Source organism: Balaenoptera musculus, chromosome 14 (genome assembly GCF_009873245.2).
Source record: "Balaenoptera musculus isolate JJ_BM4_2016_0621 chromosome 14, mBalMus1.pri.v3, whole genome shotgun sequence".
NCBI classification, from domain to species: domain Eukaryota; kingdom Metazoa; phylum Chordata; class Mammalia; order Artiodactyla; family Balaenopteridae; genus Balaenoptera; species Balaenoptera musculus.
The window spans coordinates 66,615,187-66,635,667 of record NC_045798.1 but is presented as its reverse complement, the minus strand read 5'-3'; positions in this window follow the sequence as shown (position 1 = coordinate 66,635,667).

Sequence of the window (20,481 nt, the reverse complement as noted above, 5' to 3'; positions counted from 1 at the left end):
AGACACCCTGTCTTCGTGGAATTTAGTGTCTGTAAGGGCAAATGCAAATTAAAAAAAAAAAAATTCCCTGTTGGTCCAGTGGTTATGACTCTGTGCTTTCACTGCCGTGGGCAGGGTTTGATCCCTGGTCGGGGAACTGAGATTCCCCCAAGCCGCCTGGCACCGCAAAAAAGAAAAAAGGGGGAAAAAAGTTTAATTCCCCTTGTTGAAGAAAAGGGGGGAAAGCATCCCAGGGTTGGTGTGGTTGCTCCACAGTCATCAAGGATCCACATTCGTTCCATCTTTTTGGTGCCACCGTCCATGGCATCATGCATTCTGGAGTTAAGGTTGCCTGTGGTGCAAGACAACTGCCATTTCCTTTCTCATTTCTTTGAGAAAGACTTAGCTGAAACAGCACTTTTTATTAAAGAGTTTTCCTGGAAATCACCCCTAATGGCTTCTATTTGCTTTCCACTGGTCACTCACATCTGCAAAGGAGACTAGAAAAAAAAATCATTAAAATTTTTTTGATCTGGACAGTTACATTGCATCCTCAACAATATAGGGTTGCTTTTTGTAAGGGAGAATGAGAGCATAGATTCTGGGTCGGTGAATACCTGCCTTGGCCATTTCTACTTATTACTTTTAAAAACCTTTTATTATGGAAAATTTCAAACATATAAAATTAGAAAGAAGAGTACAATGAACCCCATGCTCAACCCATCATCCAGCTTCAACCGTCATTAATTTATTGCAAATGTTGTTTCATCCGTACCTCCTCTCCTCCCACACCTTGCCTCCTGGAATATTTTGAAGCAAATCTCAAACATTGTATCTTTTCATCCAAAAACATTTCCATATTTACCTCCTAAAGATAGAAACTTTAAAAAAAAATGTTTATTTTAAAAACTGTTGATTTGGGCTTCCCTGGTGGCCCAGTGGTTAAGAATCCGCCTGCCAATTCAGGGAACATGGGTTCGAGCCCTGATCCGGGAAGATCCCACATGCCGCGGAGCAGCTAAGCCCGTGTGCCACAACTACTGAACCCGCGCTCCAGAGCCCGTGAGCCGCAACTACTGAGCCCTTGTGCCTAGAGCCCGTGCTCCACAACAAGAGAAGCCACCACAATGAGAAGCCGGCACACCACAATGAAGAGTAGCCCCTGCTCCCACAACTATAGAAAACCCGTGGGCAGCAGTGAAGATCCAACGCAGCCAAAATAAATAAAATAAATTAAAAAAACAAACAAACAAAAAAAAACTATTGATTTGTTTGAATTAGAATCCAAACAATATTTACACATTGTTATTTGGTTGATACATTTCTTAAATCTCTTTTAATTGCAACAGGCCTACTTATTTAGAACTAAATTCCTTTAGCAGGAACAAAGCCTTTCATTGTAGGACTAAATGTAAGGCTTAAAATGTCAACATTCTATGAAAAATAACATAATAACAGAAATTTACCCTGCAGCATCAAGGACAAACATTATCAGATTACTTCCCATGAGAAAATAAACAAGAAGAAGAGAGCATAAAGGCACTGAATACAAGACGAGAGGGGGGAACTGTGGAAAAAATATAGAAATGAGCAGTTGGATCACACTGCCTACTCTTATTTCTTTCTGGGACTGGTTTACTTGGCAGGACTCCTTCAGTTGCAATGACAGAAACTCTATCCAAACTGACTTAAGCAAGGAAAAAGACTTTATATGGCTTATAAAACTGTAAAGCGTGTGTGTGTGTGTGTGTGTGTGTGTGTGTGTGTGTGTGTGTGTGTGTGTGTGTTCAGTTACAGCTGAACCCAGGTACTCAAGCGTACTATTAGGAAGCCATCTCCATCTCTCAGTTATGCGTTCCTCCCTGTTGGTTCCATTCTCAGGCGGCCTTTTCCCTATGGTGACCTCTGGTACCTCCAGACTTATATATACCTCAATGGGTTAGCAGTTCTTGCTTTCCTAAGAGATCTAGCAAAACCCCAGGATGGAATCTCATCAGCCTGACTTGGGTCATCTGCCCACTCTGAATCAATCAGTCTAATTTGGAGGGGTGAAATGGTCTGATTCGCTAGGTAGCCTGGAGCTGGAAGCCAGGACAGCCCTACCCAAAACACAAAGTCTGAGAGTAGGACACAGGTAGTTTCTCAGGAAAATCTAGCTGCTTTTATGAGACAGTGGGGACAGGGAGAAGTAAAAACAAAAAAACCTGTCTTCTTCAGGGTTATGAGTCATTCAAGGTGAAAGAGACAACTTGTCTCACAGAAATTATGTTATGGGGAATTAAAATTTATTGGTATCCCATCTCTTTCCACAGAGAAGCTATGTTCCATTGTCATCCCCAAATTACGAGTAGGAAAGAGAGCTATTCTGCATTGGAATGATTGTATTGCTGATATAATTCCTTGGAAAAATTCCAGAACCATTGCTACAATTCATTATTCACTTCCATAGTGTTCTGAGAAGGATTTTACTTACGATACTGATATTGTCAAGTTCTGAATCCTTTATATATTCATCCATTCTCATCTCCATCTCTCTCATTATGTCAAGAAGATTTTTTTTTCATTCTTTTTCAAGCTGAGATGGTTGGTTGAGAGAAAGTTATTTGTGTTTGGAATCTCAATAATTTATTTCTTCCAGGATAGCAATGTCCTGACCTGCACCTATCTTCCCTTTCCTGTTGAAGTACCTCTGGACAGTCATATGACAAGAGGAAAAAAAACAAAAAGAGCAAGATGTAAGAAATTGCTGGACTGTTCCTTGCAAGAAATATGAGCAAAAGTAATGTGAACTCTAGTCTTCAGAGAAAAATAGTAATAACAATAACATCAGTTAACATTTATTGGGTACTTATTCTAATTCAGGCATTTTACATAAATTATCCTGTTTAACCTTTGTAATAAAATTATGAATACTTAAATTATGATCTGCACTTAACAGATGAGGAAACTGAGGCTTATAATTAAGTAACTTAATTACTTAATTATAAGCCCAATCAATAAATGGCAAAGTGGGTCCCTGACCTCAGAACTGTCCTCTTTACCATGATGCTCTGCTGCCTCCCCAGGAGAAAGGGGTCATTTGCTCCCATGTTTTGTGTTTCTGAACCTATAACTTCCATCATCATTTAATTCCCTCATGACATATCACCATATGAGCAATTTTAGATTACCTATAAACTTGAAGTTTTTGATACCCAATTGACTTTGTCAGAAAAGACTTTATTCGTACTTTTTGTACTTCTCTTTGTCTTTCTCTTGCAGCTAAATGTCGAGCTTAACCTCTGGATGTCCCTAAACTGTCACTGTAGACTAAAGATCAAAGATCTCGTTAAGCAACAGGCCTCTGCATTTCTAGGCAACTTGGGAAATATTTATTCCTCTGGTTTTGACCGATGGCTAGTGACCAGTGGGTCCAATAAGTTTTGGGACAGGTTCATAGCTCTCTAGTGCTGATGGGACTTCCTTTCTGAGATGCCGCACTGATCACGCAGGATAAGTCTGACCTTTTAGGGAGTTATAACATCCAGACAGATTATGTTTTTACATTTACCTATTAAAATACTCTCCTTTAGCTTGTTTAATTAATTAATTAATTTATTTATTTATTTATTTATTTATTTCTGCCCTGCGTGGCTTGCAGGATCCTAGTTCCCCAACCAAGGATTGAACCCAGGCCACGGCAATGAAAGCACCAAGTCCAAACCTCTGGACCACCAGGGAATTCCCTTTTGGCTTGTTTTTAAAAGCCATTTTCTAGATGACAAAATTAAAATCCAAAGCATGCACTTGTAATACAGATCCCACAGGGACTATTTCTCAATTCTCATTAGCTGTCACAGAAGCTGAGGTCATCCCAGAAAATCAAAACTTGTCACTTTTACAATGTTTCATACCCTAAAATGATTTATAGGGGAGTTTTTTTAAAGCAGAGAGGAGAGGAAAAAGAAAAAAGTTTACACTTTGCCCCAGTGGTCTTTCTTAACTTTATTGAGTCTTTATCTTATGTATAATTTTTTAGTTTTATAGTCAAGCCACAATTTCTGTGCCAGCAGGCTGCTCTTAACAATGGCCCAGAGGTATGTAATATGATTAGAGGCAGGAAAGGAAAGTCCCCAGCATGAAAACTTCCCTCTCTCTCTCTCTCTCATCTAAAAATTCCACCCAGTAGTAAGACAGAGGAAGATGCAAAACAAAACCATCAGGAGAAATTTTCATAGTCCCAGCTCAGTCATTAACTGGCTCTGTGAACTAGAGAAATGAACCACTTCTGAGATCACATCCAGTTCAAAGCATCAGATATTTTTTTCTTCAAAAAAAGTTTCTCTCTTCCTGTAACTTGCTTTTTATATATAAATATGACTAGGTAAGGGTAATAGACTTTTAAGTTAGAAAAGAGAACTAAGATTGTCCCATGGATTTTTCCTTTCCTTACTTCTTAACAAATGTACCTCAAATAACTTTTTTTAAAAAAAAAACACCCTTTCCAAAAAACCACTAATAACTGTCAACAAAGAAAGAGAGAGAATGTAAGGTAATAAACATTTAAAACTGATGTCAAGGAGGGAAACAAGATTCTGGGCAGAGAGGAGAAGCAGAGCATGGCCTGGCTCCTAACGACACCACCACCCTGGAAATCATATTGGAGAACCTACATATCTGAGAATTGAAGGAAATCTGAAGATTACCACCTGAGGGATAGTCTTTCTTTTTCCCTCTTCTCGGCCATGGCTTTCTCTCTAACTGAGTCTAGTTTCCCATTGGAAAATGATCCAAAGTTTGAGCTATTCCCCAAAGCAATGGACTATTACTTGAAATTGTGAAAAGCAGAACATTGGTTTAGGGTGTCTAACAATGAAAGAAAAAAGGGAGAAACGAAGGCAAGGAAGGAAGAAACCATGCAAAGACTGATAAAGAAAATGACCTACGGGAATACATATTTAAAGGAATGGAAGAAATTTTATATCCATATGAATTGTATATATATTAATTAATTAAAAATAAGACCTCATAGAAAAGAGAATAAACAGAAACAAAAGAAAAAGATGTAAGGAGAGCATTAGACTTAAAAATATAAATTGAGGGTCCAAACAACACCATTACAGAACTAGTATACTGAAGTACAAATAGCAAGAAATAGAAAAGACACCATTGAAAATCAAGTTAAAAGAGAAGTTTAAGATGATTACAGTACATGCAGTTGAAAAAGAAAAGTAAAGTAAATACAGAGAAGCCCACAGAAACAGAAGATAGAAATGATCCAACATGACGATAACTGGTGTCCGAAATGTAAAGTACACCAAAAATGGGCCAGAAGAATCCAAAAGATGTAATAAAGGTGATTACCTAGCGGGGGGAAAACGTTGAGCCTCTAGATTGCATTCCAGGAAAATTTACTAAGAGACACTCTACAACTAGAAATATTCAAGTTAGGTTATTCAACTTTAAAGATAAAGAGTTCTTTAAGCATTAAGGTAAAAAGCAAATTGGCTACAAGAAGGGAAAATATCAGGGTGCCTCAGATAACTGCACTTAACTTTTTATTTTGAAAAATTTCAAACAAACATACATAAAAATCAAAACAGTTGAGCAACAAACACTCATATATCCTTCACTTAACTTCTTCAAATGTTAATATTTTGCCATATTGTGATATATATGTACTTCAGAAATATTATTGTATATTGCAAAATCTAGGGAAACCACTTGTATTTGGCCAGACTGCTCAGCTTGCGGGACCTTAGTTCCCCAACTAGGGATTGAATCTGCACCATGGCAGCGAAAGCGCCAAGTCCTAACCATTGGACCACCAGGGAATTCCCCAAAATTTTTTAAAAGAAGAATAATTGTTTACTAATAAAGAATGCTCAACTAAAAGCAGAGAAGTTAGGAAAATAAGCCTGTGGTGACAAATAGAAAATAGTTACAAACATTGTTGATATTAATCCAAATATACCAATAATCACTTTAAATGTGAATGGGTCTAATTACACCAATTAAAAGATAGAGATTGTCAGACTGGATTCAGAAAAAAAAGAAACACACACAGGGCCCAACTATATGTTGTCTATAAGAAACCCACTTAATATATAAAGAATCTAATAGATTAAAAGTAAAGAGAGAGGTAAAGATATACCATGATAACACTAATCAAAAGAAAACTGAAATAGCTATATTAATTTTGGACAAAGTAGACTTCAGAACAAGAAAAATTATCAGAGATAAACAGAGACACTACATAATAATAGAGGGGTCATTTTCCAAAAAGACATACATTCCTAAACATGTATGCACCTAACAACAGAGCATCAAAATACATGAGGCAAAAACTGATAGAAATGAAAGGCAAAATAGACAAATCCACTTTCACAGTTGGAGACTCCAAAACCCTCTGTCAAATAACTAATAGATCAAGCAGGCAGAAAACATAAAGGATATAGTTTAACTGAACAACACTATCAATTTGATCTAATTAGCATTTATAGAATACTCCATCAAACAACAGCAGAATACACATCCTTTTCAAGCTTGAATGGACCATTCACCAAGAGAGACCACATTCTGGGCCATAAAATATACATTAACTAATTTAAAAGAATAGAAATAATACATAGTATGTTTTCAGACAACAATGGAATTAAATTGGAAATCAATAATAAAAAGATAGCTGGAAAATCCTCAAATATTTTGAAATTAAACAACAAACTTCTCAGCAACACATGGGTGAAAAGAGGAGTCTCAAGTGAAATTAGAAAATATGTGAGGGTTTCACTCCTGGGATGGCAATGTGGGGAGCCCCTAGGACCTGCTCCCCAGCAGAACAAACATAACTAGTGTAGACTCTGAAGGGGAAAAAAGCCATTTAAAATGTCTGGAAGTTGTCTGAAGGGCATACAGAAAATTAAGAAATATTTATTCATAAAGGCTACTAAAACTTAGTTAAGACCCAGTGAAAGTCCGTGGGCCTTGAGCCAGCACCTCCTTCCTCTCTTTGCAACTCCAGCTCAGCTTGATGGAAGCTCTACTCCAAGCAGTTGTGGCCACGAAGACAGTGGGGATCGCTCTCCCCTCGGGTTTCTATCAGGGAACACAGTATCTCACCAGCAGGGCAAGCCACCAGGATTGCTCATTCCCTCCAACTCTGAGTTGAAAAGGCTGAATTTCTGGTGAGAGCGACCAAAAAGTCGGGAGATCCCCTTCCTCTACGCAGCCCCTCCCTACGAAGAGGCTCCACCCCAGGCTTGGCAGGCTGAGACTACTAGGGCCCCAATGGCCCTCGCTCCAGCTCATTCACAGGGCAGAGGGTCCATGCTGGGAGGGGCCAGCCGCGAAGACCCCACCCAGCACCCAGAGTAGTGGTTCAGAGATTTTGCCCTTTGTGTAACGTTTTAATTTTCACTTTTGCCTTTTGATGTACTCTTTAAATCTTTATATGTAAGCATCTGTCATTTGAATGAAAAAGTAAACCAGTATGGGCTTTCTTTAAACGGGGTGAGGGTGGGGTTTGGGCTGGAAGCAAATATGTCAAGTAGGCTAGCAGTGGTTATATCCACTGTTACTGCTGTGATAGGATTTTTGTCCCTGCATTTTCAATACACATAAATAAAACACGCACGGTCTTAGCTTGAGCTTCTTTAACAAAATTCATAGTCTCGGTGTCTTAAACGACAGACATTTACTTCTCACAGTTCTGGAGGCTGGGAAGTCCAAGATCAAGGTGCCAGCTGATTCGCTTCCTGATGAGAACCCACTTCCTGGCTTGTAGACAACCACCTCCTCTCTGTGTCCTCCCGTGGCAGGAGTGGTTGGGTTGGGGTAGGGCGGGGATGGGGAAAGAGGAAGAGAGAGAGAGAGAGACATCTCGTCCTCTTCTTATAAAGACCACCAATCCTATCGAATTAAGCTCCCCAGCCTTATGATTTCATTTAACCTTAATTGACTCCTAAAAGTCATGTCTCCAAATAGTCACAATGTTGGGTTAGGACTTCAATATATGAATTTTCAGGGGACACAATTCAGTCCATAGCAAGGTTGGCAGTCTCCAACTGAGACTGAGAGGCTAATCTTTTATATCTCTGGCTTCTAGAGTCTAGCATATTTTAAATTATTATTTTTTTTGGCCGCTCCCTGCGGCATGCGGGATCTTGGTTCCCAGACCAGGGATCGAACCTGCGTCCCCTGCAGTCAAAGCGCAGTCTTAACCACTGGACCGCCAGGGAAATCCCTAGATTCTAGCATTTTAATGGGACAGAATGTGTATATGTAATAATAGGATAAGATGAGAAGATCAGCTGCCTATTGAGCGGAAGGGACAAGGACACAAATGAAAGAAATTACTTAATAATTTTTCAATAATAAGAAAATCCATCCTCTTTCTCATTCACATATTCTAGAGGATGGTTGCTGCATACAGGGGTATAAAATGTCCAACGCAAGCACTAGCAATGTATGAATAATCCCTTGAATCCTGGCAGGCTGTGGGTGACCTGACCTCAAGAGAGACTCAGAGCTGCCTGGAAATTGGAGCATTGGTTTCTATCAATACTTAAAAGGAAGAAGAGAGAAATATTAATAGAGCACATTTGTAATACACAATTTCTCTGGTTTTTCACAATTAGAGGTTGTGTTTTAGCACTTTTTTGGGCATATGCTTAGTTCACACAGAGGAAGAGAATAACCACATTGTATCATTCAATACCTTGGCAAGAATCAGACTGAAAACTCAAACGGGATAATTGGAGGAAAATTTAATTAAAAAGCTACCCACAATGTGTAGGCAGAGACTACAGAAGGTAACAAGTGATGGCAAGGTTCCCTGGCGTTCACAAACTCAAGGACCAGTTATTACCTCTAAGCACGAAGACTAACGGTCACGTGAGCCTGGGGAGACAGTTCTATGGAGGTGCCACCAGGCAGGAGCTGTGGCCTCTGGTTAGGTTCAGAGCACACCTGTCAGGAACGTAGCAGGAAGGAAGCTGGGAGAGTAAGTACCTGCCTCTACTGTCCTCCCACCTGTGGATCTTCCCAGTCCCATTGGCTACATCCATCCTGAAGTCAGAAAGCAAAGCAAACTCTTGAAGTAGTCTGTATAGGTCAGGCCCCGTGGGTCCAGGGCTGGATGGAAGACCATGGAGAGTGGTTACTGAGGGGCAAGTGGAAGGCAGCCAGGACATACAGTCAGATTACGGCATTCACATATTGACATACTTTGTGAATTTGGTAAAATATTTCTTAGAACAGGCATCAATATTTATATACAAATATTTGAAATTGGGTACTATAATAAGTTACATAACTGTATCTTTTATTTGATAGACACTTTTCCCAAAGCACTTAAAGGATATTATTATATTGATATTTACAAAGTGGGCCGTTGTCCAATTCTTGAGATAGAGAAGAGTAAATCTTGCCACATTTTCCAGAATCAATTAATTGTGGAAATAGCTGCCGATCAGATCTCTAATAACAGGGCACAGGAAAGCCAGAAAAGACTGTTTGGGTATCATTTATATCAGTGTGTCCATTTTGCTGAATATGTTCTAATTTCCTGGAACTAAGGTGTTTTTCTTGCTTACCTTCTGAAAGTTCTTCTCCTTAAGAAAAACTTAGCAATGAAAAGGAAAACTCAGTTAGAATTTCATTTTATTAACTGTCATTTTGATGTCCAAGTCTGTATGATGAGGTAATTTCCATGTTTTGGAAAACTTCTGTCTGGGTGGATGCAACCAAACATACTGAAGTACATTCTGTATAACAGGTACATTTACAAATCTTGTGTAAGCCTTATTTAAATCTAAATTAATAATAACTCATGCATTTCAAAGGTGCTTATAATAAATTGCAAGATTTTGAATCTTTGCCTCAAAGATTTATCAGAAATCATCAGAGCACTCTTAGGATTTACTATATCCCCCAAACCTCCAGATAAACTTCCTGGATAATCTAGAAAATGGTCAAATTACACCAGGAATCTCTCACCATGTGTTGTAATACTATTGAAGGAGAGGCAACAAACCCAAGCACAGCACATTTACCCTCCCAGTTGCTACTGATGTTTGAGAGACAAGGTCACTCAGGAGTCTGAACTGCAGATGAGGGCTCCCGGCCGCACTCACAGCAAGCAGCACAATCACACCAGCCCACGTGTGTCTGCGCCATGCCAGTGCCTGGAGCAGCAAAGCTCGGCCCTCCAGAGCTTGGCAGTTGTGCACATTCAGCAGTTGAGTGGCTCTACTCCCCTTCACCACATCCCAATGAAGCTGCTCCCAGGACCTTCACTAGCCCAGACTTTCCCCTCTGCCTTTTCCCTTGTACCCAGCATGGGTCCTTATACCAAGTCTTTAACCTCAATGCCTGGACCCAGCTGTTCACCTCCCTTCTCCCCCCCCCCACACAATGCATTTCTGCACAATCCACCCCATTGTTTGTCTGGGTCCAGATCTCCCCACCATCCATTATGCTCCATGAGTCTTGCCCAGCTGTTGTCCTGCCCCTTCCGTTCTACCCTGACTCACTGCCATCCATGGCACCTTTGGATGTGGTAACAGCATTCTTCTTCGTATCTTTTGACTCACACTTGTTATGGTTTACAAAAGTAGAATCAGAACTGTGATTCAGCTGACAGGAGGGCAGCCAAATCGGGGAGGCAAGGACGGGATGGTCAGGCGTGAGCGCAGTGATCATGGTGGGTCTCAAGGCTCCCTTTCTGAAATGCTGAAATTGATGCACAAGTCCACCCTCGACCTGGGCCCTGCCTGCCTCCTCAGCTTCATCTCCCAGTACCTCTTGTTTGTAGGAATACACCCGTGCCCCTGTGCATGAGCCCTGCCAAGACACACGCAGACCCTGCCAGCCCATCCGTGTTATTCGTCCCCTCTGTGTCTTTGCTCACGATGTTCTTGGCTATGTCCCTCTTTATTTTCTACCTCAAGCATTTCCATTCATTTTTCAAAATTCAGCAAATAAATCCGCTTCTATCCAAAGCCTTCCTGAATCCCTTCATTTGGGTTAGGTTTCCTTGCAAATTTCCTCCAGCAATTCTGATTCAATTGATCTATGGGTAGGGCTCATGATTAGAATTTTTTAAAAATTCCTCAGATAATTTTAATGTGCATTAGGGTTAAACACTATTGAGGGGGAAGAAAAGGAAGATGGGAAGAACCAAGGAGCTGAGGATTTGAGGTACCAACATGAGGCTAACTGGTCTCCTTCTGAAATGTAACACTGGGAGGTATTATGGGTTGAATTGTGTACCCCACCCCTCAAATTCATATGTTGAAGTCCTAACCCCACTACCTCAGAATGTGACCTACTTGGAGACAGGGTCTTTCAGAGGTAATCAAGTTAACTGAGGTCATTAAGTGGGCACAAATCCAATATGACTGATTTCTGTATTAAAAGGGGGAGATCTGGACGCAGATCCCTTTAAAGGGAAGATGAAGTGAAGAGACACAGGAAGAAGATGGCCAGCCACAAGCTAAGGAGAGAAGCATGGAAGGAATCCTTTCCTTACAGACCTCGGAAGGAAGCAAACCTGCCAACACTTTGATTTTAGACTTCCAGCCTCCAGAACTGTGAGACAACAGATCTCTGTTGTTTAAGCCACCCAGCCTGGCACTTTGTTATGGCAGTTCTAGCAAACCAACACAGGGCGTAACTGTAAGAAACTGCTACAAACATGCCCTGGATTTACTGATTAGCTACAACTAAGCCTGGGTTCTTCCTGATGATGGAGCTATGTATCATTTCAAAAGACCATGAACTCCAGAGGATAGGTTGTTGTGTCCAATATATTCAGTTTAAGAACTGAGTGAGAATGTTCATTTAATTTTTATGTAGTAATGTAGAGTTAAGCTTTCAGTGGAAAACTGTATTCCCAGATGATGCAAAAAAGATGAGATATTATCACGAAACAGAATACTTTATCTGTGTTTGGTATCACTAAGCCTTCAACCAAATCAAAGTTTTACCTAGAACACAGTATATTTGTTGTCTTCTTCAAACTTGATAAAACAGACTTTGGCTTTACCGGAATGCTGGTTGGAAGGCTCTCTTGCCACATGGTCACTAGATGGCAGGGCACACCATTCTTTTGAGGGCACCAGCAAAACAAAATGCAAACTTAGGGAATCATGGCCACAGATGGGCAGTCAACCTGCTCTAAAAGTTTATGAAATTAAACTTCACTATCTTCCTTTTTAGCACTCGCTTTTTCTACTATAAAAGGAGCACATGTTTTTAATTGAAAATTTGAACAACACAGAAGAGTATAAAGAATAAAATGAAAACTCTCATTATTCCACCTGTCAGAAACAAACTTAGGGTCCACGTGCTTACTCCTAGGATAAAATGCGTAAATGTGGACCGTTTCCTGCATACTCTGTAAACACCCTCTGCTCGTGGTTTCCTCTTCTCTCACTTATTATGACTTTTACCCAAACCTAACCATAATCCCAACTCTGATCCAACCTTACCTAAACCATAATCTCCCTTTTAAATGTATAATGGTTATTTTTTGAAATTTTTTGGCACTGTGGGTGAAAGGATACAGTCACCATTCATAGTACTCACCATGGATACCAAATCTTGTGACAACAGCAGCAGTAGGTACCAAACGAAAAATTTTTTTAAATTTTAAAACAGTCATTTTAAAATACAGGTGAAACACTGACACCTGAGGAGATGTCACAGAGAAATTCAACTTTGGTGAAATGTTTGTTCAAATCTATTGCCTGTGTTTTAAGATTGGGTTGTTTAGGTTTTCTTACTTTTGAGTTTTGAAAGTTCCCTATACGTTTTAGATGTCTTTTGTTGGATATGTGTTTTTAAAATATATTCTCCCAGCCCTTCTTGTGTTTTCATCCTCTGAACAATGTCATTCACAGAGCAAAAGTTTTGAGTTTTGATGAAGTTCAGTTTATCTATTTTTTTATTTAATGGATCTTAATTTGATGTCATGTCTAAGTACTCTTTGCATAACTCCAGGTCATAAAGATTTTCTCCTATGTTTCCTTCTAGATGTTTTCTAGTTTCATGTTTTACATTTAGTTGTATGGTACATTTACAGTAACTTTTTGCATAAGATGTGAGGTTTGGGCTGAGGTTCTTCTTTTTTTGCAGGTGGATGTCCAATTGTTCCAACATCATTTGTTGAAAAATACTATCTTTTCTCCACTGAATTGCCTTTGTATCTTTGCAAAAAATCAATTGGCTGTATTTGAGTGAGTCTATTTCTGGACTTTCTATTCTGTTGCATTGATGTATATGTCTATCCCTTCACTAATACCATCCTGTCTTGATTACTATAGTGTCATGTCTTAAAATGAAGTCGTGTGAACCCACCAAATTTCTTCTTTTAAAAATTGTTTTGGGGCTTCCCTGGTGGCGCAGTGGTTGAGAGTCGGCCTGCCAATGCAGGGGACACTGGTTCGAGCCCTAGTCCAGGAGGATCCCACATGCAGCGGAGCAGCTGGGCCCAAGCGCCACAGCTGCTGAGCCAGCGTGCCACAACTACTTAAGCCCGAGCACCTAGACTAGAGCCCGTGCTCTGCAGCGAGGGAGGCCACCACAGTGGGAAGCCTGCACACCACGCAGCAACAAAGACCCAATGCAACCAAAAATAAATAAATTAAAAAAAAATTGTTTTGGCTATTCTAGTTCCTTTGTTTCCATAAAATTTTAAAATAAATTTGTGTATATATACACCAAAAATTCTGCTGATATTTTGACTGGAATTGTGTTAAATCTGTTGCTCAACTTGGGAATGACTGACATATTAAATATATTGAATTATCTAACCCACGTACCTGACATGTTTCTCCATTTAATTACATCTTCTTTTATTTTTCTCATTAGCACTTTGTAGATTTCAGCATACAGATACAGCACATATTTTGTTAGATTTATACTACGTGTTTCATTATTTTGGAGTTATTTAAATGGTATTATTTAAATTTTTTTGCTTTCAAGTTGGTATGATGTTCATATGGTCACACAATTAATTTTGTTTGTTGACCCTTTATCTTGAAGTGTTACTAAACTACTTACAAGTTATGGAAGCCTTTTTTTAAAGTTTTTTTTGGATTTTCTATGTAGAAAATCATGTTGTTTGAGAATAGGGGAAGTTTTATTTCTTTCTTTCCAATCTGTATGCCTTTTACTTCTTTTTATTTTCTCATTTTACTGACTAGGCTGTAAGTATGATGTGTAACAGGAATGGTAAGAGCAGATGTTGAGCAAGTGACACCTGTTGCCTAGCAGCAACAATCCCAGGGTGTCAACCCTTCATGGTTTGCAAATGTCAGGGTAGCAGAGAAAGACATGACTCACATAGGCGCTGGATGGAACAATGCTTTCCTCACGTAGAGAAGAGACAGAGCAAGATCAGCTTCAATAGTAAGTGTCTGTCCCTCATGGCCAGCAGGGCTTGCCCAGAAGCTGACACAAGGAAATAGTCTGCATGCACCCCTCTTGTGCTGCAGGTAAAGGACCCCATTACCTCCCCTCCAAGAACAGATATAGCAATGGGGTTGGCCAGGTGCTATAGGACACACACCCATAAGCAGAACAAAGATGTACGCGTTAAGCCTGGAACAGGGGAAGATATTGCCAAGCAAAGAGATATGCCTAGCTTGGGCTGTGAGGGCTCTTTATGTCTTTGCTAGGAAATGTTCCAGGTCAAAGGCCTCTCTTATACAACTGTGCAAGGGGCAAGAAGCTGCACATGACTGCGTTTCCCAACAGCAGACATCCTTGCGTTGTTCCCAGTCTTAAGGAAAAAGCATTCAGTCTTTCACTACTTAAGTGTGGTGTTAGCTATAGATTTTTTTTTTTATGGATGCACTCTATCAGGTTAAAAAGTTGATCCTGTACCTTGTACCTTGCAACTTTGCTTAATTTGTTTATTAGATCTCATAGTTTATTTTTTGTGCATTCTTTGGTATTTTATATATATAACATTATGTCATCAAAGAATAGAGATGGTTTTACTTCTTCCTTTCTAATCTAGATGGGTTTTTTTCTTGTCTAATAACTCTGAAATTCCGGTAGAATGTTGAAAACAATGGTAAGAGTGGCCATTTCTTGTCTTCTTCTTGATCTTAGGTGGAAAGCTTTCAGTCTTTCACCATTTAGTATGATACTAGCTGTGGATTTTTTCAAAGCGATGCCCTTTATCATGTTGAGGAAGTTTCCTTCTATTCCTAGTTTTCTGGGTGTTTTTACCATGAAAAAGTGTTAGATTTTGTCAAATGTTTTTCTTCATCAATTGAGATGACCATTTTTTTCCCTTCATTCTATTAATGTGACATATTACATTTGTTGGTTTTCTTTTGTTGAACCACCCTTGCATTCCTGGAGTAAGGCCCACTAGATCATGGTGTATAATTCTTTTAATATGCTGTTTAATTTAGTTTGCTAGTATTTTGTTGAGGATTTTTTGCATCTATATTTTTAAGGGATATTGGTATGTAGTTTTCTTGTGATGTCTTTTTCTGTTATACTTTGGTATCAGGACTGCTGGCCTCATAAAATGAGTTATGAAGTTGCTATAGACTGAATGTGTCCCTCCTAATGCTCATATCCTGAAACTTAATCCCCAATGTAACAATATTTGGAGATGAAGCCTTTGGGAGGTGATTAGATCAAGAGGTGGTGCCCGCACGAATGGGATTAGTGCCCTTAGGCTCCAGAGAGTGCCATTGCTCCTTCCACCATGTAAGGACATGGCATGGTGGCTGTCACCTATGAACAAGGAAGCAGGCTTTCACCAGACACAGAATCTCCTGGTGACTTGATCTTGGACTTCTCAGTCTCCAGAACTGTAAGAAATAAATTTCTGTTGTTTATAAGCCACCTAGTCTATGGTATTCTGCTGTAGCAGCAAAAATAACTAAGACAGTGTTCCCTCTTCTATTTTTTGGAAGAGTTAGAGAACAATTAGTGTTAATTCTTCTTTTAAGTTTGGTAAAATGCACCAGTGAAATCGTGTGGTCCTGGACTTTTCTTTGTTGGGAGACTTTTAAAAAAGAATTTTCTGGCTTCCCTGGTGGCGCAGTGGTTGAGAGTCTGCCTGCCAATGCAGGGAACACGGGTTTGAACCCTGGTCTGGGAAGATCCCACATGTCGCAGAGCAGCTGGGCCCGTGAGCCACAGTTACTGAGCCTGCACGTCTGGAGCATGTGCTCCGCAACAAGAGAGGCCGCGATAGTGAGAGGCCCATGCACCGCGATGAAGAGTGGCCCACGCTTGCCGCAACTAGAGATAGCCCTCGCACAGAAACAAAGACCCAACACAGCTATAAATAAATAAATTAATTAATTAAAAAAAAAAGAATTTTCACATTTTCTTTGTGTGGTAAAATATGCATAACATAAAATTTACCATTTTAACCATTTTTAAATATATAGTTCAGTGGCATTAAGTACATTCACATTATTCTGTGACAATTACCACCATCATCTCCAGAGCTTTTTCATCTTCCCAAACTGAAACTCTGCATCCATGAAGCAAAAACTCACCATTCCCCTCTTCCCCAGCTGCTGGCAACTACCTGGGAGATTTTTTAATTATTCATTCCATTTCTTTAATTATTATAGTTCTTTTTAGATTTTCTATTTCTTCTTGAGATATTTTAGTAATTTTTGTGTTTGTAGATATTTGTCTAGTTCATATAGATTATCTAATTTGTTGGTGTAAATTTGTTCATAGTATTTTCTGACAACCCTTTTTATTTCTGCAAGATTAGAGGTAAGGTCCCCACTTTCATTTCCAATTTAGTTATTTGTGTTTTCTCTCTCTCACACACACACTCTCTACCTAAATTTTGTTAATTTTGTTCATCCCTCCTCAGAACTAACTTTTATTTTTGTTGATTTTCTCTATTATTTTTCTATTCTATATTTCATTTATCTCCACTCTGCAAGCCAGAAGGGAGTGGCAGGACATATTTAAAGTGATGAAAGAGAAAAACCTACAACCAAGATTATTCTATCCAGCCAGGATCTCATTCAGATTCGACAGAGAAATTAAAACATTTACAGACAAGCGAAAGCTAAGAGAATTCAGCACCACCGAACCAGCTTTACAACAAATGCTAAAGGAACTTTTCTAGGCAGAAAACATAAGAGAAGGAAAAGACCTACAATAACAAACCCAAAACAATTAAGAAAATGGTAATAGGAACATACATATCGATAATTACCTTGAATGTAAATGGATTAAATGCCCCAACCAAAAGACATAGACGGGCTGAATGGATACAAAAACAAGACCCGTATATATGCCATCTACAAAAGACCCACTTCAGACCTAGGGACACATACAGACTGAAAGTGAGGGGATGGTTAAAGATATTCCATGCAAAAGGAAATCAAAAGAAAGCTGGAGTAGCAATTCTCATTATCAGACAAAATCGACTTTAAAATAAAGACTATTACAAGAGACAAAGAAGGACACTACATAATGATCAAGGTATCAATCCAAGTAGACAATATAACAATTGTAAATATTTATGGACCCAACATAGGAGCACCTCAATACATAAGGCAAATGTTAACAGCCATAAAATGGGAAATCGACAGTAACACAATCATAGTAGGGGACTTTAACAGCCCATTTTCACCAATGGACGGGTCATCCAAAATGAAAATAAAAAAGGAAACACAAGCTTTAAATGATACATTAAACAAGATGGACTTACTTGATATTTACAGGACATTCCACCCAAAAGCAACAGAATACACTTTCTTCTCAAGTGCTCATGGAACATTCTCCAGGATAGATCATATCTTGGGTCACAAATCAAGCCTTGGTAAATTTAAGAAAACTGAAATTGTATCAAGTATCTTTTCCGACCACAGTGCTATAAGAATAGACATCAATTACAGGGGAAAAAACCTGTAAAAAATACAAACACATGGAGGTTAAACAATACACTACTAAATAACCAAGAGATCACTGAAGAAATCAAAGAGGAAATAAAAAAATACCTAGAAACAAATGACAATGAAAACACGACTACCCAAAACCTATGGGATGCAGCAAAAGCAGTTCTAAGAGGGAAGTTTATAGCAATACAATCTTACCTCAAGAAACAAGAAACATCTCAAATAAACCACCTTACTTTACACCTTAAGCTATTAGAGAAAGAAGAACAAAAAAACCCCAAAGTTAGCAGAAGGAAAGAAATCATAAAGATCAGATCAGAAATAAATGAAAAAGAAATGAAGGAAACAATAGCAAAGATCAATAAAACTAAAAGCTGGTTCTTTGAGAAGATAAACAAAATTGATAAACTATTAGCCAGACTCAAAAAAAAAAGGGAGAAGACTCAAATCAATAGAATTAGAAATGAAAAAGGAGAAGTCACAACTGACACTGCAGAAATACAAAGGATCATGAGAGATTACTACAAGCAACTATATGCCAATAAAATGGACAACCTGGAAGAAATGGACAAATTCTTAGAAAAGCACAACCTTCCAAGACTGAACAAGGAAGAAATACAAAATATAAACAAACCAATCACAAGCACTGAAATTGAAACTGTGATTAAGAATCTTCCAACAAACAAAAGCCCAGGACTAGATGGCTTCACAGGCAAATTCTATCAAACATTTAGAGAAGAGCTAATACCTATCCTTCTCAAACTCTTCCAAAATATAGCAGAGGGAGGAACACTCCCAAACTCATTCTACGAGGCCACCATCACCCTGATACCAAAATCAGACAAAGATGTCACAAAGAAAGAAAACTACAGGCCAATATCACTGATGAACATAGATGCAAAAATCCTCAACAAAATACTAGCAAACAGAATCCAACAGCATATTAAAAGGATCATACACCATGATCAAGTGGGATTTATCCCAGGAATGCAAGGATTCTTCAATATACTCAAATCAATCAATGTGATACACCATATTAACAAATTGAAGGAGAAAAACCGTATGATCATCTCAATAGATGCAAAAAAAAAATTTGAGAAAATTCAACACCCATTTATGATAAAAACCCTCCAGAAAGTAGGCATAGAGGGAACTTACCTCAACATAATAAAGGCCATATATGACAAACCCACAGCCAACATCGTTCTCAATGGTGAAAAACTGAAACCATTTCCTCTAAGATCAGGAACAAGACAAAGATGTCCACTCTCACCACTATTATTCAACATAGTTTTGGAAGTTTTAGCCACAGCAATCAGAGAAGAAAAAGAAATAAAAGGATTCCAAATCGGAAAGAAGAAGTAAAGCTGTCACTGTTTGCAGATGACATGATACTATACATAGAGAATCCTAAAGATGTTACCAGAAAACTACTAGAGCTAATCAATGAATTTGGTGAAGTAGCAGGATACAAAATTAATGCACAGAAATCTCTTGCTTTCCTATACATTAATGATGAAAAATCCTAAAGAGAAATTAAGGAAACACTCCCATTTACCACTGCAACAAAAAGAATAAAATACCTAGGAATAAACTTACCTAAGGAGACTTACCTAAGTCCATTATTCCTCTCCCTTGAATTTAAAAAACAAACAAAAACAAAGCAAAACAAAAAACCAAACAAACAAAAACCCAGCTCAGATCAATTAATCAGCCAATCAATAAATCATTCTATACAACTAAATATCCCAGCCTTTAATCATTTTGCTTTTAGCATTGTTTTCCATGAACATTTTTCCCAGTGCATGCTTTAGACCCTCAATAAAGCCTCTTGGTGAATTTTCTAACAACACTACCTGCAGCTGGGGGAATATGTCCCTCAGTGGGATCAGGGGAGTGCAATACAGGATCCACTATCCCTGTACATGCTATTGCTAAGCTATTTATCATCCAAAATGGAATGTCTGGATTATCTGGCCCATGATCTATTGTGCTGTTCTGGCCTTGCCCAGCTCCTGGAGGTCCTGCCCTTTCATCTGGCCTGACGCATAGATGTTCATGACAAATTTGGAATTGACAACAATATCCTCATCACACTCAGATTTGTTATTCATTAGAAAAACAGGGTCAGGGACTTCTCTGGTGGCCAGTGGTTAAGAATCTGCCTGCCAATGCAGGGGACACGGGTTCGAGCCCTTGTCCAGGAAGATCTCACATGCCGCGGAGCAACTAAGCCCCTGCGCCACAACTACTGAGCCTGCGCTCACGAGCCACAACTACTGAAGCCCGTGCGCCTAGAGACCCTGCTCCGTAACAAGAGAAGCCACTGCAATGAGAAGCCTGCGCACTGCAAGGAAGAGTAGCCCCTGCTCGCCGCAACTGGAGAAAGCCCTCAGGCAGCAACGAAGACCCAACGCAGCCAAAAATAAATAAAATAAATTTTTTTAAAAAGTAAAAACAAAGAAAAACAGGGTCAGAATTGGAGTTCAGCTGACAGGAGGGGAACCAGATCAGGAATGTCTGATACACGATGGTCATGGGTGAGTACGGTGATTGTGGCAGGACTCAACTTTTTTTTTCCCCCTGAAAAAAGTGCCTTCATGGCTCCCTGTCAATCATC